The sequence below is a fragment of the Sphaerodactylus townsendi genome, linkage group LG07 (genome assembly GCF_021028975.2).
Source record: "Sphaerodactylus townsendi isolate TG3544 linkage group LG07, MPM_Stown_v2.3, whole genome shotgun sequence".
In the NCBI taxonomy this organism is placed as follows: domain Eukaryota; kingdom Metazoa; phylum Chordata; class Lepidosauria; order Squamata; family Sphaerodactylidae; genus Sphaerodactylus; species Sphaerodactylus townsendi.
The window spans coordinates 121,216,748-121,222,283 of NC_059431.1; the positions used below are offsets into that span (position 1 = coordinate 121,216,748).

At 47.0% G+C, this 5,536-nt stretch overlaps 1 non-coding gene across 1 annotated transcript; it reads right to left on the minus strand.

Annotated features, from left to right (window-relative positions):
- Nucleotides 1–3,254: 3,254 nt before the first annotated feature.
- LOC125437351 lies at nt 3,255–3,389 on the minus strand. The gene has a single exon (XR_007245190.1). It is a non-coding gene; the product is annotated as a small nucleolar RNA SNORA5 (small nucleolar RNA).
- Nucleotides 3,390–5,536: the final 2,147 nt, after the last annotated feature.

The window sequence follows — 5,536 nt, forward strand, 5'->3', positions numbered from 1 at the left end:
TCTATGGCTACCAATCTTGATCCTCCTTGATCTCAGATTGCAAATGCCTTAGCAGACCAGGTGCTCGGGAGCAGCAGCAGCAGCAGCAGGCCATTGCTTTCACCTCCTGCACATGAGCTCCCAAAGGCACCTGGTGGGCCACTGTGAGTAGCAGAGAGCTGGACTAGATGGACTCTGGTCTGATCCAGCAGGCTAGTTCTTATGTTCTTATGAAAAGTCACCATCTATGTTGTTTATGTCTGCTACTATGATTACTGTTGCCTTATAGCTTATGATGTTATGATGATTGATGTTCTTGTTGTTTGTGTTTATTGATGTTTTGTTGCTTGATGTTACGAATACTGACGTTTGCTGTTATGCTGCTGTTCTTCACCGCCCTGAGCCCTTCGGGGGAGGGGGGTATACAAATCGAACACTACAATACAATAAGAAGAGTCTGGTGGGCTCAGACCACTGGTCCAGCTAGATCAGCACATAGCGGCCAACCAATGGCAAAATGTAGTTAAATCCATTAGAACTACTCCCCCTGGGTTTGTCCAAGGTGGGGGTCCCCAGCATGTTGCTCAGGGGGGTACCGTGACACCTGCTGATGTCTTCCTGGGGTGGGGGACAGCAAGTGGAGTATATATATTGTGAGGTCAAAAGGTGAGGCCCTCTGAATAGAGTAGCCTGGTATGTGAGTCACAGAGAAGTCTGTGGCATGGGAGTAACAATGAAGATAGCAAGGTCAATAGGTGAATGGATCTGAATTGACCTTGCTATCTTCATTGTTACTCCCAGGCTACAGACTTCTTTGTGACTCACATACCAGGCTACTCTATTCAGAGGGCCTCACCTTTTGACCTCACAGTATATATACTCCACTTGCTTTCCATTCCTACTATCAGATCCTCTGAAGGTGCCAGCCACAGATGCAGGCAAAACGTCAGGACAGAATGCTGCTAGAACACGGCCACACAGCCTGGAAACCACACAGCACCCCAGTGATTCCGGCCGTGAAAGCCTTCGACAATAAAAGAATGTTGTTGTGGAGCCAGATGGCGTCTATGCTGCCCTTATTCTCGCTCCGACTACTCTTTCCCAGGGCACTTTTTAAAAAATCATTCCTGTCACCTGCATTTGGGCCTCCTTTATGCGTGACTTGCTTTTTGTGGGCCTTCTGTGGTTGCACCCACCGCCTTGTGTCAGAATTCCAAAGGTGCTCAGCTCCCGGTTGGGTTTGAGACGTTATCTGACAACGTTAAAATGATTAATTTGCTTAACAGCACTGAAGTCAAGATACCTGAAGTTGTAGCTAAATTTCTTTTGAAAGTCTTATGTGGTTAGAAAAATACCAAAGGTTTTGCTAAGCTTAACCTTGAATCGTTTTGACATTTTTTTCTTTTCTTGTTTTGTAAATGCCTAATAAAGGTTACGGAACTGACATGACGGGTGCCAAGGGCCCCTTCCGCATTGTAGGAGTCCACCTTAGATCGACTTGAGTCCGACCCGAGTCCTCCGCACAGACGTAGCGTCGGACTCGTGTCTGACTCGACTCACCCCCCCTCTCGCCATTGAATTTCTGAGCTCGACTGGGGGGTCGAGTCGACGGGAGGACTCGGGTTGCGCTCGAGCCGAAGCCGACGAAGTGCGGAATCTCCGTCGACTCGACTCTGCCATCTAGCCAATCACAGCTAAGTATTTCGCCCATGCGCAGAAGGGGAGACTCGTGGCGGCGGCAAAAAGCTTTGGGCATGCGCAGAACGAAGGACTCAGGAACCAATCGGAACGCAGCGCAGGGAGGTGGTCCCGCCCTCTAAGCTCGGCTCCGGAGACACAAGTCGGCTACTGTGCGGAGGAACGAGAGGACTCGAATTGAGGTACGATTCCGCCGACACGAGTTGAACCTGAGTCATCTCGTGTGTCCAGAAGGGGCCAAGCTAGAGTGGGGACCCCCTGGCCTAAGACCCATTCATCAAAATCCTCTCCTACGAGCACCTGGGTGTCTCACTAGATCTTGCTGAGAATTATGCCCAATGGCACTGCCAGCCACCTAGATCCCCTCCCACTCATTCCCCTCAGGGGAGGTAGGCCATGACCAGATGACGGCTCCCCTTCACCTCCCTACCTTTTCCCTCCCACCAGGGTGGGTGGGCCTCGACCACCTGCTCTGGTGGGGGTGCCCCAAAATTGTGCACTTCAGGCAAAATTGGATTAATCTTATATTACCTACAAAATTGTGCCTCACAGCTAACCATCTAATCCTAGGCTATGGGCCATCTCTATGGGTACTGTCCAAACATCAGGCGCACTGAATTCAAAGTACAGCCCTGGGTGTCCCGTGAATTGCCTCATATTCCTCCCCTGAAAAATTGGGCCAGTGATATATCAGATCTCTCTATAGGATGAAACAAAGTACCCTGTTTCCCCGAATAGAAGCCATCCCCTGAAAATAAGACGCAGTAGAGGTTTTGCTGAAGTGCGAAATAAGGCATCCCCCGAAAGTAAGACGTAGCAAAGTTTTTGTTTGGAAGCATGCCTGACGAACAGAACACAGAAAAATAAGACATCCCCTGAAAATAAGACATAGCGCATCTTTGGGAGCAAAAATTAATATAAGACACTGTCTTATTTTCAGGGAAACACGGTAAATAGTATTTTAACAAACTTTAATGAGGTTTAAATGTTATTCAAATGTTTAAATTTTATTTTATTGTTGTATATAAAACTTTGGAAGCTGCCCCCAGCCCAGGAGGGGAAGGACAGTGTATAAAACTAATGAAATAAATAAGAGAATTCCATACAACAGATGAGATGTTCCCGAGACGTTCACTTGCTCCACTTCTTCTTAGCTGGATCCATAATATTTCCTCCCCCCAATCTCTATTCTGAGCTGCCTGTGTGTGTAGTTATTAGTTTCTTCCTGGCATGACCGGCTATGTCAGGGAAGGGGACAGGGGGAAAGGGTTACACAGAGTTTGTTCTTACATTTAGCATCCTATGTGATATAATAGTAAAAAAGAGAGCGTGCACATAATACTTGCAGTAAAATTTAGAATACTAAGTGCCTGATTGTTCAAGAGTATGAATGGAATACAGAACTATATTGCTCGATTTTGTCAAAGCAACGGGACGTGGCTTTCAAGTCTATACCTGCCTGTCTCTGAGTCTTAAGCTGTGACTTATTGCACAAAAAAAATTCTGTTTGGAATATACTAGACCCCAGAGCCAGCCCCGTGTAGAGGTTAGAGTGTTGGAATTGGGGTTTGCTATTCTCCTGTCTGCAGCAAAACTATCCTCGGAGCTTACAAAGACCAGCGAGGCCCATGAGCTGCAGATATTTACTTTGGCAACTGTTTGGACCAATCCTCACCACGGAAAAGGTGAGCAATGAATTTGACACAGTTGCAGGTTTGAATCCCCACTCCGCCACGGAAGCTGGCTGGGTAACTGTGGGTCAGTCATGCACTCTCAGTCAAGCCTACCTCACAGGGTAGCTCTGAGGATAAAACTGTGATGGGACCGATGTAGGCTGGAGGGGGTCCCTATTGAGCAGAAAAGTGAAATATAAATTAATAAATAAAAATTAGTACAGGATTGAGTCATGCATCTAATTGCTGGCGCTGAAACTTACAGGACAAACATGTTCCTTAGATGTATGCTTTGGGCATGTCCAGTCACTTGGGTTTTCTACAAGGAAGTTATTACTTATATCAATTCTGAATCAGAATGGCCATTTATTTTTGAGCACGCTGATGTACTAAACTAAAGGCCCGTCTCTTGGAGGGCATGTGACAGTCAACGAAAATGAATCCTCCGTGTCCTTATGACTAACTTAAAAAATTCATATTACAACACTGGCATGATCAATGCCGACCTCTTGTAAATTGAGGACTTTACAACTTTATCAGTATTTGAACTCATGGCAATTGAATATGGACTTCAGAAATCCTTTATGGAAACTTCTATTTAGATCCACCACCAGTCGTTACATTTTTGTTTCTGTTCTATCTGTACATCTGTTTTTTTTTCTTTTTTAGCTACTGGATTTTTTTTTTCATCCACTTTTTGAAAAATGATAAAAAGTGCCTCGTAGTTTACAATCAGACTGTGACTCAGGCCAGCGAGGGCTGGCTGTCTCACTCCACGATCCTGTCTGAGAAAGGCCGTTTGCTTCAGAATTGGCAGAGACGAAGGCAGCACTCTCGCTTGCAGGACGCTCTTCCTCAGCAGTTTCACAGGCCACGGCCTCCCACATTTGGGAACTACTATCTTAGTTCCTACGGCCTGCTAGCTTCACAGATCCTACCAACATAGAAAGCTTCTGAGAGCTTGAACCAGGGGTCTTCAAACTATGGCCCTCCAGATGTTCATGGACTACAATTCCCATCAGCCCCTGCCAGCATGGCCAAGTGGTAGGGCTCATGGGAATTGTAGTCTATGAACATCTGGGGGGGCCATAGTTTGAAGACCCCTGGCTTGAACGCATCACCAAAGCTGAATCAAAGTGCCTCTCAACTTACCCAGGTCGTGTTGATCCCAGCAAATTTCTCACCTGTCCTTTAGCCACTGCATTATAGTTCCTGGGGCTTCACAGCCAGTCCACTGAACAATACAGACCCTTGCCTTGAAAACACCACAGGGTTAACGTAAGTCAGTTGTGACTTGACGGGGGGGGGGGGGGAGAGGGGGAGAAAATAGTATTCCTCCGCAGGGTCATGACCAGCTTCCCTCTTCATCCGGATTTGCCAAATGATTTTCATGTTCATGATTCCCATTTGAGCAAACTATTGAGGTGCTTTACATCATCATTGGATCTCTGCCATTATTTAAATGTCAATGAGCATGCTAATTTAATTTGCTTACGAGGTAATATTTTTAAAAGGACTACAGCCACCTTGGGAGGGCTCAGATTCCCACATCAAACTTTGCACCCAAGCGACACAGCAAACACCATAAAAGTATGTGGGAGGTGGGGATAGCAGTCACACACACCAGTGAAGACCTGAGCAGACGTCTTGCCCAACCTTGAGGATGGGGTTCACCGTTCCCAGAACACCTGCCAAGACACATCTCTCAGCTATTTCTTGCTGGCTTTGCAGAGTCTCTGAACCAAGCTGTTTCAAACTCTAGGCCTCCAGATGTTTGTGGACGATTCACATCAACCTCTGCCAGAGAACCGTAGTCCACAAACATCTGGAGAGCCAGAGTTTGACCTCTGCTCTGAGCCCTCCTATCCAGCCCCAGTTGTCCAGACTGTTTTGACCTGGACATCGCTGGAGATATTAATTCACAATTGGTCTGGCTGGCCCACAAGGATACACCAGCGGCGCATGATTTCTAGTTTTATAAATGCACAATACCCAATGATGAATGGCTACAGACTTGGAGACCCCCCACCCCACCCCACCCGGGCTAGCTATTGAGAACAACCACCAGATGACCTCTGGATGTACATGGGATGGCAAGCTGGCTACAGTCACAGGCAGTGCCACCAGCGTCAAGTGAGCTTGTGGGGGAGCGGGCTGGACCACACTGGGATGTCCTTTAGGAGGTA